The sequence below is a fragment of the Mauremys reevesii genome, linkage group 9, assembly GCF_016161935.1.
Source record: "Mauremys reevesii isolate NIE-2019 linkage group 9, ASM1616193v1, whole genome shotgun sequence".
In the NCBI taxonomy this organism is placed as follows: Eukaryota; Metazoa; Chordata; order Testudines; family Geoemydidae; genus Mauremys; species Mauremys reevesii.
The window spans coordinates 4,295,623-4,313,462 of record NC_052631.1 but is presented as its reverse complement, the minus strand read 5'-3'; the positions used below and the strand labels follow the sequence as shown (position 1 = coordinate 4,313,462).

The 17,840-nt window shown below is 47.0% G+C and overlaps 1 protein-coding gene across 5 annotated transcripts in view; it reads left to right on the top strand.

Moving 5' to 3' along the window:
* Positions 1–17,840, top strand: part of LOC120371563 (LIM domain containing preferred translocation partner in lipoma) — a 493,573-nt gene that overhangs the window by 153,933 nt on the left and 321,800 nt on the right. The window contains exon 1 of one of the 5 annotated variants that reach the window (XM_039487440.1): positions 6,258–6,357. The exons of the other annotated variants lie outside the window; for them this stretch is intronic. The gene's annotated coding sequence lies outside the window, so the exon portion shown is untranslated. Of the gene's footprint in view, positions 1–6,257; positions 6,358–17,840 lie in introns of those variants that run through there. 5 annotated transcript variants of the gene reach the window in all.

Below are 17,840 nucleotides of genomic sequence, written 5' to 3'. Positions count from 1 at the left end.
CGCCAAGGGAGCACAGTGCTGGCAGCAGTCGTAGAGTTTGATTGCAGGGGAGAAAAATCTGTTCCTCTTGTCCCTGAACTCAGTGGAGTCCATTTTTTTCCAGACGATAGAGGCTGAATCAACCCCTTGGTAGTTCCCTAGCACAAGCCAGGTGGGCTTTGTCTGCCCTGTGTTGAATCAGACCCATGAGGATCTTTGCCCACTGCTGTCTGTGATGTGTCAGTTTCAGCTAGTCACTTTGACATCCCGCCCCTGAACCAGGAGCTGTGGTGGCAGCTCATTGCTCTGCTGTACAAGGCTCCTAGTCCAGTTCAAATATCGCCCTGGCTCCTCCAGCTCAGACTGGGCAGCTAGGTGCCCCCTTCCTAGAGGGGGTGACTTTTTGCCTTGAAGCCCTGACCTCTCCTCTGTGACTTGCATGTGGACGTGTGTTGAGGATCTCTTCAGGGAGATGTATTGGTGGGGACTCTGGTCCTGAAGGAAAAAAATACTTTAGCCTTCTCCTGTGCCTTTTGCCTGAGGATCCCCAAGGGAGTTATAAATGTTAATTGAGGAAAACTCATTAATATATGGAGATATACCTATCTCCTAGAACTGGAAGGGACCCTGAAACATCATTGAGTCCAGCCCCCTGCCTTCACTAGCAGGACCAAGTACTGATTTTGCCCCAGATCCCTATTTTGCCCCCTCAAGGATTGAACTCACAACCCTGGGTTTAGTAGGCCAATACTCAAACCACTGAGCTGAGCTGAGCTGAGCTACCCCCCTGCCCTCCATTCATGAGGCATGTTGCCTACGCATTGCACAAATGAGGAAAGGAAGCTGGGGACCAGAGAGAATAAGTGACTTGCTCAAGGTCATGTGTGAAGTCCAAGCCATAGGTGGGAAATAGAACCCAGATGCTGTCAGACCTCTAACCAGTGGGCAATGCTTCCCCAGAATGAGCTACGCAAGGGAGAACAGGCCGCCTGTTTTGAATGGCATGTAAGTGAGGAGTTTACATAAGAACATAGGAACGGCCATACTGGGTCAGACCAAAGGTCCATCTAGCCCAGTACCTGTCTTCCGACAGTGGCCAATGCCAGGTGCCCCAGAGGAATGAACAGAACAGGTAATGATCAAGTGATGCATCCTCTGTTGCCCATTCCCAGCTTCTGGCAAACAGGCTATGGACACCATCCCTGTCCATCCTGGCTAATAGCCATTGATGGACCTATCCTCCATGAACTTATCTTGTTCTTTTTTTAAACGTGATATAGACTTGGCCTTCACAACATCCTCTGGCAAGGAGTTCCACAGGTTGATTATGTGTTGTGTGAAGACAACAAAAGTTTAGCGGTGGAGTCCAGCTCTGCTTTGGCAGTTAGTCATATTGGGCTTTGGCTATTGTGATGCACCTGACGAGTGTCTGGAGATGGCTGAAAAACTGGAGAGAACTTTGTGATTTTTTTTTCTTTTTTAAATTCCCTACTCTTCTGCCTTTTTACGTTTCAAAATTCAGATTCTGCCTGGTTCTCAGTTTACTAGCTGGCTGAAAATCTGTGTGTGTGACGTGAACACTTTTGTACAAAACCCTTTCCTTTTTCAAAAAATATTGAAATGTCACCAAAATTCAAAAATAGAGGGAAAAAAACTGACCCGCTCCAAGTGAGAGCATGCAAATTGTGGCCATTCCTTAGTGCACATCGTTGATCTCGGGGGTTACTTTCGCCCTTTGCTGTCTGTTTCTGATACAGCATTTTCTACACGTCTTTTCTTTCCCTCTTTCTGCTCCCTTGAAGAGGTCAGAGATCCCAGGCTCCTTTCCTGCTATAGCTGCTGGGATAGCGTTTGGCATGTGCCTGCATGACATCACATGCTGAGGTGATTGGCTGGTGTCCGGGCTAATTGGATGATGTGGTGTCCAAGGACCAAAGCTGCATTCATTGGCGGTACGGCCACGCTGGATGGAATTTGTCCTGTGCAAAAATTAAGAGTAAAGTTAAGTGGTAGATATTTGATTTTTTTCATCAATGAATTTTTGCGTGAAGGGATTGGTGGCCTAATGGTAATTTACCAAAGGCAAATAAGGAATTTTCTTTGGGGTTAGCAAGACAGACACATTTCTTCTGCCTTTTTAGTAAAATGCGTTGGCTGCAGGATGTGGGGATTAGACTAGATGACCCTTGTAGTCCCTTTTAACTGATTCCCTGACAGCCCTTACATACGTTGAGTGCCAAGGACAGTCCTTAAAACCAAAGTCCTGTCTACCCTGAGCTGGTGTTAAACCCCAGGGCCTTCTTTGTTAAGAGAAAATGATTTGATCTGTTGTTCTTGGCCACCGTTTTCTGTCCTGGCTTTGTTGTACCCTAGGTGGTTGCAATCCTCCACCCCAGAGATGGTTGCATTTCAGGTGTGCTCTGTATATACAGTTGGTGAAATGGTTTGGAATGAAAGGCTTTATGAGCAAAATTTTCAAAATTACCTAAAGCCCAGATATTTAAAGGTATTTAGGGGTTGCCATGCTCAGTGTAGCAATGCCTGTCTCATTTTCAAGTGATTTAGGAGCAATCAACTACCAATGGGATTTTTGGCTCCTAAATGCCTAAATCCCTTTTCAAAATGAGACAGGCTCCTAAATCAATTAGGCATTGCAATGCTGAGCACAGCAAGACCTAAATATGTTTAAAATTAGACTTTTAAAAGATGGTTTTTTTTCCCAACCAGCTGCACTGAGAAGCCATAAAGGAGAGCGAGTAACTTTTTCCTCTGCAGAAATGCTCACACTAATTTTTTGTTTTCGTCTAAGCAATTAACTGATTTCTGTTTATTTCCAACTTAAAAAAAAACCCCAATGGTGCAGATTTCGCTGTAGGTTCATAATGTAGTTGAGCCATTAATTTTAAGGGTCTTTGCGTCAGGCCCATTACTGACAAGGGTGGGCCAGTGTTGAGCGTATCAGATAGTCTGACGTGCTAGGTTCTGTTCTTGACTCTGCTGCTGACTTGTTTGACCTTGAGTCCGTCACTGCCCCTCTCTGTGCCTTGTTTACACTGGTCGTAAAATGGGAGTAAATATTAACATGCATTTGTGAAAAGCATCGAGATCTTCCTCAGTACGTAGCTACGGGTCGGATATTACCTGTCATGCTAGCGCGAGTGTCTGCTCCCCTTCTTTTGTCTATATGAAATGTGATGATCATTTTCAGCAGAAAGGGTCTAATCCTCACCTCATGTAAATTACCGTAGGGCCATTAACTTCAATGGCCCTATGCTGATTTACCCCAGCTAAGGATCTGGTCTAGTATTATAGAAACTGCCTCAAATTATTTTTAAATTCCTAATATTCTCTCCCTCCTTCGCAAGCCCCTCCCCCTCGAAATAAATAAAGCTGGGAGATATTTTGGGTGGGGAAGGGCACAAGGTCAGAGTTAGGCTGTAGCATGTTCCCTTCTCTGTCCAGCCAGTCGGTTAGGAGCTGTGTGCTCTGCGAAGGTTAGCAGTGGGGCAGCTGTTGCATCCTGGACGGTAATTGTCTTTTTAGGAACTGTGAGGCAGCCAGGGCACCTCGAAGAAATGTGCGGCTGCCTTTGTGCCGTTTCCTGCCCACCCCACCAAGTGCTTTTGCTTGGAAAGAGCCGCAGCTCAGATCTGACAAGTTTTGTGGGAATGTCGAGCAGCTCATGTGGTTCTTGCTAGTCCTTTCCCTGCCTTCTCTCGCCACCCCCCAAAAACACTGGCGGCTCCAGAGAAGTTCCAGGCGTATTAGTCACATATTGCGAGAGGTTTTAGCACTGTCTTATTTTGACAGTGACAACGAAGAAGGGTTTTCCAGGCAAACGCTCGGAGCCTGCCGTTGCAGAGGAGGGGATGTGTGTGTTAGATGAGCTTTCCTTGCAGGACACTGAAATGCTTTTCTTGGCTAAGCAACGCATGTTTTGCTACCAGGGTGGTGGAAGAAAGGCGGGTGGTGGCTGCGGAAGGAGCAATGAAATCTTGCACCTTATGGCAAACAGCTTTCGCACTAATCCTCCCAACCCGAGGCGGTTTTTGCTGTAGTTTTTTTTTTTTTAAGTTGTCATTGCTGTTTTTAATCCCTGTCCATAATAAAGTCACGCAGTGTTAACACAGACAGCAGCAGTCAGCTAAAGTTGCAGATGTGCTGCTGGCTCTGCTTTTTATTTGGGGATCTTATGGATGAGGAGAGAACTCTTTTCCTCCAATGGCTCCCTGAACATCCCAACCACATTTATTTAGATGCTTAACTCTGTGCTTAGGAGCGTAACTGTCGGAATCCAGCTATGAACATTGTAAGCAATTAAGTCTCGTCACCTCCTGGGAGGCAGGTCTTGACGGTCAGCAGCGTGCCCTCGGTGCCAAGAAGGCCAACGGCATATTGGGCTGCATTAGTAGGAGCACTGCCAGCAGATCGAGGGACGTGATTATTCCCCTCGATTCGGCACTGGTGAGGCCACATCATAAGTACTGCGTCCAGTTTCGGGCCCCCCACTACAGAAGGGATGTGGACAAATTTGGAGAGAGTCCAACGGAGGGCAATGAAAATGATGAGGGGGCTGGGGCACATGACTTAGGAGGAGAGGCTGAGGGAACTGGGCTTGTTTAGTCTGCTGAAGAGAAGAATGAGGGGGGATTTGATAGCTGCTTTCAACTACCTGAAAGGGGGGTTCCAAAGAGGATGGAGCTCGGCTGTTCTCAGTGGTGGCAGATGACAGAACAAGGAGCAATGGTCTCAAGTTGCAGTGGGGGAGGTTTAGGTTGGATATTAGGAAACACTATTTCACTAGTAGGGTGGTGAAGCACTGGAATGGGTTACCTAGGGAGGTGGTGGAATCTCCATCCTTAGAGGTTTATAAGGCCCAGCTTGACAAAACCCTGGCTGGGATGATTTAGTTGGCATTGACCCTGCTTTGAGGAGGGGGTACGGACTAGATGACCTCCTGAGGTCTCTTCCAACCTTAATCTTCTATGTACAGGGGATGCTTCAGCCTTCACTCCAGTGCACCCACCTCTAGGGTAGAATTCAGTGACAGTTTAGCAGCGCACAGCAACATTACGAAATGGCTTAGGGCAGCTAATAAAGGGGAATAGTGTAGCCGTTTACCTTCCACCAGTGTAAATAACCTGTAGCTTAAATTACCTGAGGTGGTTATTTGACAAGTTATTACATTTCATCTTCCCAAAGAGGTATTATGGCTAACGCTGCTGCTCTGTTGCAAAGTATGAGGGGATCTTTAATGACCACCCAAAAGACAGCACAGAGCCCTCTATATCCACGATGGAGCATTGGATGGAGCAGATCCAGAATGATCCAGAATGAAGAGCACCCCCGGCTGATTCACTAATTCTGCTTCCTCCAGCACCTACATTTTCCTAGGAAGAGTGATTAGAAAGATTGGGCTTGTTTACCTTGGCAAGGAGATGAACAAAAAGATACATGGTAAAAGTATATAAAATAAAGAATGGCCTACAGAAGGAAGATTGGGAGCATCTCTTCTCCTGTCTCATGCTACATGAGCAAGGCCATGTTGAATGAAATTAAAAGGTGGGAAATTCAAAACTGCTAAAAGGCTGTACTTTGTCACCCAGTGCAGGATTCAGCTGTCACTGTCAGCCTCAGAAATAGCAACGGTAGACTTAAAAGTAGGGATAGCCAAGGATTGCACCTCCCGGTGGAAAAGAACTTCCCTAGTCCAAATATCTCAGTCACTGACATATGTCCCACACTCCTGGTTAGCAGAGAGTCCTGTGTGTATTAGCTAGCCAGATTTCTGGGCAGGCTTTGTTTCTCGCCTGCTTCCAAGGCTGCAGTTTATTTCATGTGCAGCTATGACTTGGACCCTGCCGGTCTGGGCAATATCCCTTTAAAGCCGTGTCTGTGGCCGGTAAGTTTGCAAGCTGCACACCCCATTTGATGAAGAAAATACCATGTATGTGCACGCGTCTCGCTGCATGAAGTCTTGTGAACTGATCCCGGCTTAGCACACACTGCCTTCCCTGTGTGCCAATGCTCGGTGAGCCACTGCTCAGTGCATTAGCTCCAGCCTTTTCCTAGATGGATGTGTTGGATTTCCAACAAAGACAGACAGAGTCGGAAGTCCAGGGTCGTTCAGCACGCAGGGCTGTGCTCCATGACCCGGCCTGCTGTGCTCAGCTCCATATACGGCCAAGAAATGGAACAGGAAAAGGGAGCGCAGCTTGAATACCAGACATACGATACATTCCTCAGGGCTGCACGCTTGGAACTCTCTCTCCCCAGAAAATGGACTCTGCGTTGCCATTAATGCAGAACGTGAACTGTGTAACGCTGAGAGGGAAGCCAATGTTCTGAGCGCTGGCTCCAGGGAACACATTGTCAAACGTAAGTTAATTTATTTTCTGTGAGCTTTTCGGGGCAGATTGTCCTGCAGTTTGCAGGGACTCTTGTCTCACTGCAGAGTAGCCCTGCTTGCAGCTTCATTAATTCTGTTGTCTTGCCTCCCTTAAAAATCAATCTGATTCATCATCCCCCTTTAAATGATATTTTCCCAGAATTGCCTCTTCCTGTTGGCAGTGGGTGGAGGGTGAGGAAGGGACTCAGTCCAGCGATGATGTCAGTCATGATCTAACTCGAATCTTCCCTTGCTTAGGTCTTGAGCTTGCAAACACTTGATTGACTTTCCACATGTGAATAGTCCAGTTGAGCTCAGCCGACAGGATTGGACGTGTACATTAGTGTTTGCAGCTTCCAGGCCTTAATTGGCAGGCGCAGTCATTGGATGCACCATGCAGAAGCAGAGGCTGGGGGGGCGTGTCAGACCTGCACCCCAAAGTACAATCCCCGCATTCTGGAGCACTGGGTTCCTGGGGTTTGGTCTGAACCCATCTTGTGAGAATCAATGGGAAGGAACAAGCCAGTCCTTCCTTTCCCCACCTCTGTCACTGGCTGGTCACACACAAATGCAACCCCTTACATGACGTTATGGAATCCAGCTGCCAGTTCAGAGCATGTGGCTTCCTAGCCTATTTGGAAGCCGAATTGTGGCTCGGAAGCTTCCCCAGTCAGTAATTTGGCTGTGTCGCCTCACTGCCCTGGATGTTGCCCAACATACGCTGGGGCCACTTGGCAGGAAGAGGTTTGGCACCTGCTGTATTTCTGCACACATCTGGCATGGCGGTTTGCGTTTACGGTACTGTCAGTGCCTCCTAAATTCCATCTGTGTTTAATGGGGAGCAAACAGGTCAGCAGGGGCTGAACCTGGGGCGTTGCTCAGGCTGGGCCTTCTGCATGTTAATGGTCGCCCTGATTTTTCCCAGAAGTGGGTGGGTAGTTGGATGGCGTTTTATTTGTGAAAAAACAAGACACGGATTTGCACTAAATTACCCTACTTCCTCAGGCGCCTGGGTGCACAACTAACGGGCAAGGCAGAAATCTAGCTGGGGCTTACTGGCACCGTTTTGCCCAATTGCGTAACTGTTTTGAAGCGAACACGAAACGTTCTCCCCTGTGGAGAAGCGAGTGGGCGGAACCAGGCTGCCGTCACCCCTGCGGCGATGGGGAAGGCCAAAGGGGGCAAGCATGTTTCTGTCGAGCTGTGGCAGCTGCCTGGCTGGTGCGAAGTTGACATTTCACCGGCCAGACAAAGTGGAAGTAGGTGGATGTAGGCCGTGAAACATGCAAGAAGATCAGGCAATCCACCCCCTGCTGCAGCTTTCATCTAGGAGGATCCTGAAGAGCTTTACAGACCCAGGGCCAGATTCTGAACTGACTTACACCAGTCGAAATTGGGAGTAAGACCAGGGCCGGCTTTAGGCCGATTCCCCAGAATCGGGCCCCGTGCCTGTGCCTAAGAGGGTCCCGTGCCTTAGGCCCCTTTTTAATTTTTTTTTACTCACCCAGCGGTGGTCCGGGTCTTCAGCGGCCGGGGGTCCTTCACTTGCTCCGGGTCTTTGGCGGCATTTCGGTGGCGGGAGGGTCCTTCACGCACTCCGGGTCTTCGGCAGCACTTTGGAGGCGGGGGGGTCCTTCAGTGCCGCGGAAGACCCGGAGCAAGTGAAGGACCCCCCGCTGCCGAAGTGTCGCCGAAGACCTGGAGCAAGTGAAGGACCCCCCGCTGCCGAAGTGCCGCTGAAGACCAGGACTGCCGCCCTGCAGTTCCTAAAGTCGGTGGAGTTACCCCTCTGTCAGTCAGGTCGGTGTGAGACTGCAAGACACTCCGTGCGTAATGCAGGGAGGCAGTGACTCACTTGCTACTGAAAGTAGCCGCTTGCCATTTGCCCCCCTCCTTGGCAACAGCAGTGGGACCATTACTGTCGCAGGGGCGGGGGTTGGGCAGCTGTCCTACTATTATTATAAGAATTGTATTGCCGTAGTGCACACAGCCTTCAGTTGAGAGGGGCCCCACTGGGCTGGGCGCACTTCAGACCGAGAGAAGACACGTTCCTGTCTGAAAGGCCGACGCTCTAGAGAAGGTTCTGAGATGGGACCTACTCCCAGCCTAGCCGGACTGACCAGAGGTAAGGGGCAGAGGAAGCCTTGGAACCTGACTCTTCCTGGTGCGTTGCCAAAGCACCACTGAATCTTCTGCCGTCGGATTTGCATCCATGGCTCCTTCTCTGAATATCCACTAGAGTTGTTCTCTTAAGCTGGCTGCAGAATGTTCTTCAGAGGCAGGGCCGCCTGGGGGGGGGGGGCAGTGGGGCAATTTTCCCCAGGCCTCGGATCCCGCTGGGGCCCCCACAAGAATTTAATATTCTGTAGTTTTGCAACTTTTTTTTTTTATGGAAGGGGTCCCTGAAATTGCTTTGCCTCAGGCCCCCTGAATCCTCTGGGCGGCCCTGTTCAGAGGTCTCTAAGAACATACCTTGGTATATGTGCCATGTTCCTCACCACGAGACTGGGCTGAATGTTTTCATTTTATTTTTTAAACTGGGGAAAAATGTGTCAATATTGTTTCCATTTTTAAAGCGTCCCATTTTCATTTTTTTAAAATATTTCACTTTTTTTTTTATCAAAGCGGTTACTGATATGGTTCTCTGTTGTTTGTGAGATGAAAAATGTTAATATATTTAGTATCAGAGGGGTAGCCGTGTTAGTCTGGATCTGTAAAAAGCGAGAAAGAGTCCTGTGGCACCTTGTAGACTGACAGACGTATTGGAGCATGAGCTTTCGTGGGTGAATACCCACTTTGTCAGATGAATGTCTGTTAATATTATAAATGTTAATATATTTGACACTTTCAGTGAAAATTCTTGAAAAATGAACATTGTTGAAAGTCAGCTTTTTTGAGAAAAAACTTTCATTTCCCCCCAAAGGGCATTTTTGATGATTTTATTTTTTACTAAAAGTTTGAACCAGCTCTCAGTGCTGGCGGATGGCAGATCTCTAGTTATTCCAATGAGGAGATGAGGTTGCTGTTTAACTGCAAACATTCCTTTCCGCTAACCTTTCCACCGTCCTTCCCTATTTCTTGAATGGACTATGAAAATACTCGAGGGATTAGAACTGTGCAGCTGTGTCGAGATCCCATCTGTTTCAATACTTGACTTTCACGTTGTAGCACATCACTTTGTTCTCCACGGTTGTTTTTCATGTAAAAGCAAGCGTGTTGTTAGGCATCTGAAATAGTCGCTCCTTTGGGCCATGTTCTAATAGGAGGATGTTTCATTATGACAGCTTCCAACTTCGCATGGAGGCAAAGACCTTTTACACAAGCCGTGAAAAAAGCAACAAAGATGCCTTGCTCAGATCTTTGAGCCGCTGTCTCAGCAAACGTGTGTTTGTGTCTGTGTTCCATAAGCTGTGTTTTGCAACAACTGCTGGAAATTATCCAGAGAAGCTAATAGAGGACTTTGTGACAATCGAAGAAAGAGGAGTGAAGGTCAAATTCACATTAATGAAAGCTTCCATCGCATGCTCGTAATGCCCCTCCCACCCCACAACTGGGGTTATTTAGAGACAGGAGAAGTAAAGGAAATTTTGCCTTCCAGATGTTCAGGCTTTAAAGTTATCCTCGCTTTGAATGTGTGGCAAAGTTCTCCAGAGTCAGGTGGGGGTGTGAAAGAGAATATTTTTGAATTGTTAGTGGGACAAAACTGAGAAGAAGCGACTCCTTCACTGTGGCTCTGATTCAGTGAACCACTTAAGCACATGCTTAATATTAAGCACGAGCTTTGCCAAATCTGGGTCTTAATGATGCTCTTCGGGCCTGATCTAGTCGGATGACACTTGTTGATTTCACTTCCTTTGGATCTGCCCTTTAGATCTTGGGAAGGTGGTGATTGAACTCAGAGGGATGGATGTCAGGACTCCGGGGTTCTATTCCTGACTCTGCCACTGACTTTCTGTGGCTTTCGATTAGATTGCTCCCAGGCTGACTTTCAAACAGTGCAGACACCAGAGATGTGTTTGTGCAGATATAACTGTGTGTGCTTCTGTATGGACTTCGTGCACTCACGGTTGTGGATCAGGCTTCTGGAAAAGTCACGCTTTAGCGCTGCCTGGGTCTCATTTTCCCTTTCTGTAAAATGGGAATAAGACTTAACTCCCGTGGGCACTGTTCTTATGTCAAAAATCTACTAAACTGGTTCAGTATGGAAAACAAATAGGTGGCAAATATTTTTGAAAAACTTCATTTGTTTTTCATCCAAAATGTTTTTCTTAGCAAAAAATTCCAACCAACACAAAAATACATCCACCGCTACCTCACAGTGGTATAAGAGATATTGCATTGTCTCCTAAATATAGTGAAATACTGTGTTGCTGCAGTTCATATGGCAGGATGGCCATAAAGCCCCCGGCCAGGATCAGGCCCCATTGTTATTATTTAGGAATTCTGCAAAGTCGATATTGGGAATAATTGCAGTGCGTTCTGTACTCCCATTGCTTCAACCATCATTCATAGATTATTTTTTAAGGCCAAAAGGATGTGATTGTCACCTGTTAATAAAATGCTATATTTTAATACTATTTTTCATTGGGGGCACTTCAACTGCTTCACAACAATTAATTTAGTCTCATGGCATTGCTGTGGGGTAGGGGCATTGTACTAATTTTACCAGTGGGAAACTGAGGCACAGAGGTTCCCAGCAGTTCATTGGCCACGTAGGGCACAGAACCAAGCTGTCCTGACTCCGCAGTCAGCTGGTCTAACCTCTGACCTCAGTTGTCTGCTCCAACCTCTAAGCTTTGTGGGCTAAGTCTCATCCCTCCTTTTGCGATGCCCAGTTGCTCACCCCGGAGAGTGGCTTTATAATGGAGATGGAGGCCACGAAGCCAGTTCTCTTGGGTGTTGAGCATTTTGAGGACACTGACATCAAACAGCCGGGTGCATGGGAGTGAGAGCATCCGGGGGACATCTTTACGCCAGGAGAACACCCTGGGCCTTGGTGGACTTGCCAGCAGTAGTGGAGTCCTCCTTTCCCAAAGCTAAATTGTTCCTGCTATGGCTGAGCCCAAGAGAGCTTTTCTTCACCAGCAGGCGTGCCCTGCGGCTTCCCTCCTACTTGCATTGTCTTCACCAAACCTACTTCCTGTCCACGAATGGCTTCGTTTCCTGAAGCGCCTCTTGCATTTTGTCAGGGCGGCGATGGGGATACAGGTTGCAGGATGTTCTGCTCTTGCTTCTTCTCTCTGATTTGCAGGGTTCCCCTTCCAAACTCCAGCGTCACAGAGTCAGCAGTGCTTTTGTTTCCATGCAGTTACCTTCACTTTCTTAGAAGGTGGGGGATGGACAGTACCGGTAATCCGTTTCCATTTCCCACAGGCTTCTTGGGAGCATGGCTGATAATGCATAAAGTTTCACACCGTCCTGTGGAAGGGTGCAAGGGCTACACGTGACAGAGAGACGGTGTGGTATTGTGCAGGGGTTCTCACGACCCCCAGGAGAGTCCCAAAGGGGATCACTACCATCCTGCTCTTCCCATACTGCTAAATGGCAGGAGGGTGAGTTCCGGAGGGTCCTGATATGGAAAAGGAGGGTCTTGTCCCACTCCTGGGACCCTACAGGTTTACTTGGTGCCATTAACGGTTGTAGGACAATATGCCAGGCAAAGTGGAGTGGTGGAAAAGGCACCATAGAGTGAACAGGGAAGCAAGAGGCCTTGCTTGGACTCTCGAGCACAGAGTCAGCGAGAGACGCTGTTGGCCCTAGCTTTGTTGACTGGTTCCTAGCAGCTGCTGGAACAGGTTGGGAACAGTGCTTAAAACCCATTTGAAACAATTCCAGTGCAAAATACAGAGGGAGGATTGTCTCACGGCCAAACTCTTATGACTTGGGATGAGTTCTGTTCCCACAGACTCCCTGGGTGAATGTGAACAGGTTTGAGGACCTGATTTTCAGCACTCCCAAGCACCGGCTTATAAAATAACCAAATCTGGCTTTTATAACTGCAGTATCTGTGTGCCTTGCAATCTGCAGTGTGTTTGTCCTTCCAACACCCTAGGAGGCAGGGCAGTGCTGTTATCCCCATTGTACAGGTGGGAAACTGAGGCACAGACAAAGTGACCCCCTGGGGTCACACAGGAAGTTTATGGCAGAGCAGGGACTTGAACTTGAGTCTCCCACATCCCAACTTCCTGGAGCATCTTTCCTGGGAGCCCCCCTTGAGTTCAGCTGCCATTGTGGGTGCTCAGCACACCTGCAGAATCAGGCCCCTGCCATGTAGCTGTTGCAAAGGTACTCGGTGAGGTTTGTGGAATTTAATCCATGAATGTTTGTAAAATGCTTTGAGAGCCTCAGGTGGAAGGCAAGGTACGTACTGTTACTATTTTATATCCTAAGCAAGTTCTCAGGGCCAGACTGGCTTCAGACCCCCTTCTATCCAGAGTGAGTTAGAACTTGGTGTGACGCCATGATCTTTCAGCTCTCCTTGGCCCCTGCCAACCAAGCAGTATAATAGGCGAGATTAGCAGAAGTGATGTTTAAATTTAGCTCTGAACGTGGTGTATGTAGACGGGCCCCGAGACAGATGAACTCACTCTCTGTTCAGATTCATTTTACCAAATGCCAACCCCTCGTTAACATCTTATTGCCTCCAAGGCAGCGAGAGGTGGTGAATCTGTGATCATAAATTTATCACTGAGCTACGACAGCAGTCCTATATTTTACTTGAGCTGTAAAAAGTATTCAAGAGGGTTGAGCATCTCTTTAGTTTAACACAAAATTAGGGACATGACACAAATCCTTATTATTTTTTTGGTAAATTTCAGAGAACATTTGATTGTCAGATTTTTAGAAATGAATCAGAGTTAGTTTTACAGGAAACAGTCTAGTTGTCTATGGTAACCTGAAATTGAAATCCCCTCTCCCCCCCCCCCCCCCGCCTACTGAAAGCTCTTCCCTTTTGAACTTTCAGTTTAATTTAATATACCAGACTGGATATCCCTGCCTAGTGAAACATTCTTAACAGGTAATACAGGCAAAAGGTTCCTATTTCAGATAAAACTTCAGAGCTGACTTGATCACTGCTCGGCATTAGTTCTTTCCATGTCACTTCCTTGTGTGAAATTTCAGGCACTGTAGAAATGACAGAAGTGAGCAGCAGATTTGAATTTCGAGCAGTCTGTCTGTAAGCCTTGTGGGTAAGTCTTGCTGACATAGATTCACAGATTCCAAGACCAGAAGGGATGATTGCGATCATCCAGTCTGATCTCCTGGATAACGCGGGCCAGAGAACTGCCCCAAAATAATTCCTGGAGCAGATCTTTTAGGGAAAAAAAATCTGCTCTTGATTTAAAAATGGTCAGTGACGGAGAATTCTTGATAAATTGTTCCAAGTATTAGCTACTCTCATCGTTACAAATTTACACCTTATTTCCAGTCTGAATTTGTCTAGTTTCAACTTCCAGCCTTTGGATCATGTTAGACCTTCCTCTGCTCGACTGTTCCCCATGTAGGTGCTTATAGACTGTAATCAAGTCACCCCTTAACTTTCTCTTTAAGTTAAATAGATTGAGCTCCTTGCGGCTCTAACTATAAGACAAGTTTTCTAATCCTGTAATCATTCTCATTGCACTTCTCTGACCCCTCGCCAATGTAACAGTGTGCGACTGTTGTATCATGTGCTACACTTTGGTCTTCAGCCATGCGGCCCTGGCCATTGTCTGCTCTTCTGTGTTCCTAAGTTAAGCAGGGATAAGCCTGGCCAGTAACTGGATGTTGGACTCTGAGAGTCCGAAGCTGCGGGAGATGTTCCTGGGAATGATGACTCAGCAAATGGTGCTGTTTCTATACTAACTCAGAGAGAAATGTCCAAAAGAGACAGTGGGGGGTGTGTGTGTGGTGTTGGTGGGGCAGCTTTTCAGAGGACTAGTTAAAAAACCACCCCGATAATTGCGGTCATTAAATATCCCATAGCTTTTTACAAGTTAGGGTGGTTATGCCTGGGGTCTTAGCCAAATTTCACTTCACGTGAGTTATGATGTGCTTACCTAAAGTACCCCATACAGGTTAAACTGGGTGCAAAATTCTTTATCTCCTGCCCCAAACTATCTGTGTGCTGTTAACAACAAGGGTATTGCACTCCAGAGATTGGATCTATGTGAGTGCTAAGTGCAGTTTAAACACAGCAGCTGTTTTACCATACTGTATAATAGACATCAGAGTATGTTATAGACAGAACTAGTAACTACAGCCATAGTTAAGATTGCTGAACACTTTCCATGCCAGATCTCTGCTTCAAGCTGGTTTTCTCTCACCCCTTAAAGTTTCAGTTAAAACGGTTCCACAGTTTCTGAAGATGAGATTAGGGGGAAAAGACATTGTTTTGTCCACGTTAAAAAAATTCTCAACCATTTTGTTGAGGAGCTCTGGTATCTCTACTTTGTGGGATAGGGACTTGGAAATTCAGCATGGAGGTCGTCCTGGTATCAGAGATTTGTTTTTTGCTTTTCTGAGTAAAATTCGCCCAATTTTGGCCAAGTTATAAGTTCCTGAAAAATCATTTTGCATGTGCCCGTGGAAACTTGTTAGACTTTGGCAGCTGAACTCTCCAAACATTCTGTGTGTTCTGAGCATGCTCCCTCCTGGGGCTGAGAAGGACTTGTTCTGCAGTTGCTTCTCTGGGCTGCTGGTTGCTGCTGGAGCAATAGGCACTGGAACTGAAAGCCAGTGAGGCTCTCTGCCGTGCTCTTCATGCCTCCACAACTGGTTCCTAGCTGCCTGACTGGAATGCAGAGGGGTGAGGGGCAAGGACAGCCTGGAAGAGGGTGCACATAATAAGGGTTTATAACTACTACAACAAAGGCCCATTCTGAATTTGGGATTGAACCCAAGATTCCCGAGTCTCCACACTCCTCTGCTTTCAGCAAATAGCTGTGAAACCCACTGTCGTCGTCCTCTACTGGCTGTTCCACATTGACGATAACAACCTACTACCGCTACCACTTACCCCACTAGCTCAGGTGGCAGTGGCTTGGTGTTGTGGATCTATAACCGCCAGTCTCTAGAGTCATTCTTACTCTTTCTCTGACTATTCAGGTCTTTTATACAAATTGGAACCGATTCGGCAGAAAAGATAGAAAGAGATCCCCTGAGAATACCCCATAGCTTAGTGGTTGGGGCATTCACCTGGAGGGAGCGGGAGGAAAGGGAGGTCTGAGTTCAAGTTCATGCTTTGGTTTTGGCTTGGATTGAGTCACATTTTTATTGTATTTATTTTGTTTTGTTTTTCAGAGCTGCCAGCAAACCAAGCAATCAGTTATTTGCACAGCTCTTATTATGATACAGTCTCTGACTACATGATTGCAAACTATTTTTTCCACAGGACGTGGACTCATTGAGTGCACAGAATGTATGGTGCTCATTGAATGGGTAGTTACTGAACATTTCTTTTTATCCTCATTGCTCAATGTGTGGCTTTATTTAACGCATATCATCTGAACCCTGCACTGAATGCAAAATTAACTTTTTTCCCATGCTGCTGTCACCAGAGTAGCTGAATACATTACAGACATTAATGAATGTACCTTCGCAATGGCTAGGCAGTGGTATTATCTCCATTTTTCAGATGAGAAATTGGCAAAAGTGTCCACTCATTTTGGGTGCTCAGTCTGAGACATCTGGGGCCTGATTTTTCACAGACGGTATCATTTGCAGAGCACTTTGTGTTCAGAGCACAGCTCCAATCAACTTCAGTTGCAGTTGTGAGCGCTCAGCACTTCTGGATAATTTGCTCCAGGTGTGTCAAGCCGGGTGCCCAGAAAATGAGGAGTACACAGTGGCCACATGTGAAAAAAAGTTTGTTTTAAGTCACTTGCCCAGCCTCTCGCCTAGGAGCTCTGTGGCACCTGCAGGGATAGAGTTCTCCAGGGTGACATTCAGTTGCCTTAACTAGAAGACCATCCTTTCTCTTCCTGTAATCTCCTGCCTCGTTCACTACTCACCTTTCCACTTCTGCAACCAATGTGGTGGGGACCCTACGGACGCCCTTCCCTACCCAACCCGGATGAATGACCAAATCGCTGTCCATTTACCAGCCCTAAATACATCGTCAAATAATTGGCTAAACAATGGTGTGTCTCAGTGTTTTTGTTTCCCCTGTCTTGCAATAGGACCGCCAGGCAGTGTGATAAATGGACTGACAGCTGGATCTGGTTTTACTGGGGCACGTATTGGTTTCTCTGTTGCTGTTTTGTAACTTCTTGCAGCGTGACATTTATAAACTAAAATGCTGCTTCCCCAAAGTATCAAAGGAAATAAGGCCACTTTTCACCACAGACATAAAAGGCTTCTAATGTACAAGTGCAGCAAGCACCACTGTGAAGAACAAAGCCGACAGCTCATCACGTCTAATGCCTTTTAAGTTTCTGCCTCCCTTTTCACTTCCAGACTGTCTCGCGGAGCTTGAAGGCTTCAGCGATTGCCTCACCAGGAACTGATGGAGGAAGAACTCTCTCTAACTTTTAAATGCCTCTTTTTATTTTCCTAAACCAACCTAGTGTTCGGGCCAAATTCCAGTTTTGGTGATCATATTCGAATTAACTTAATTCCTTTGCCGGTTTCAGTTGTGTTCAGTATTCTTCTTGGCTTCCAGCGCTTCCCTGTTGGTCTGTACAGCTGTGTGGTATTAAAGAGCTGCTGCTATATTCCATGCATGTAGTTGCATTCCCGTGGTAGCTTGAACTGATTCCTACATGCATATATGAGTTCCCATGTACCCTCAACCTCCATTGATGTTGGTAGGAGTTGGCGGGACTGGTCCTGTCAACAGGGCTGCATGCATGCTTGAAGTCAGGCACAGGTTTTGGTACCTTGCTGAATCAGGCCTATGGTTTGTGAAGCATTTTGGGATCTTTGAGGATGAAAGCCACCACATGGATGGAAGTTGTTAGTCTATGCCACTCAGCTGGGAGTGACCTAGTGCATAGCACATGGGACTCATGAGAGAGACCTGGATTCTATCCCCACCTCTGCCACTGGCCTGCTGGGTGACTCTGGCCAAGAAACGGCCCCTCTCTGTGCTCAGTTTCCCCATCTGTAAAATGGGGATGTTGAAACTGACCTTCTTCTAAAGCGCTGTGAGTTCTAGGGATGCAAGAGTTAGGCCTCGTTATTTCTCTAGGGGCAGTATTGTGGCAGCTGTTAATCTTCTACCGCCAGCACTGGAAAAACATTTCTTTTTTCATAGCTGTGCCAAATGGGGCCACATTACTTTCCTGTGCTGACAGCAGTTGATCCCACTGCTAAAGTGTTGGCATCAGCAAGAGAAAAATGATCCAGGAAAGCAAAAAGACCCAAGGAGGGAAGAGAAATTGAAAAAGAACAAACAGCTTCAATGAAAACTTGGTGAGAGACAGGCACAAGGGGGAAGGGGGCAGGCAGAGGGAAGAGACACGTGACTGGGTTGGTGCGTTGGCCTTTTAAC